This window comes from Asparagus officinalis, chromosome 8, assembly GCF_001876935.1.
Source record: "Asparagus officinalis chromosome 8, Aspof.V1, whole genome shotgun sequence".
Taxonomy (NCBI): domain Eukaryota; kingdom Viridiplantae; phylum Streptophyta; class Magnoliopsida; order Asparagales; family Asparagaceae; genus Asparagus; species Asparagus officinalis.
In genome coordinates, this window is record NC_033801.1 from 79,395,490 (window position 1) to 79,395,879 (window position 390).

The following is a 390-nucleotide window of genomic DNA, read 5'->3' on the forward strand; positions in this document are numbered from 1 at the left end:
GGTCCATCTGGTTCGTTTCTTAAAATGTTGTAAATGAAAAACCATGCTAAAAAATCAGTTCCATGCTTTCAGTAGCTTTTCTAAAATGTGGCTTTTTTTAGTTTGTTTCACATGGAAAAGGAGGATTAGAAATACACCCACCAATTTTTCTCATTTGATTTGTAAATAAAAAGTAAGAAATCAATGTAGTTGAAAAAGTAAGAGTCTAGTTTCTTGTGTTTGGTTGGGATTGAAACATAGTTGAAAATCTTAATTGTACTGACCCCAGTGAGATAACCGTCCATATAAGACGAAAAATTTCCACCTCTTAATGTGATGGTGAACATACCAATCAAATTGGGATTTTTTTTCCCAAACATTCCAACAGCCAATTGTTTTAACGGTTATATG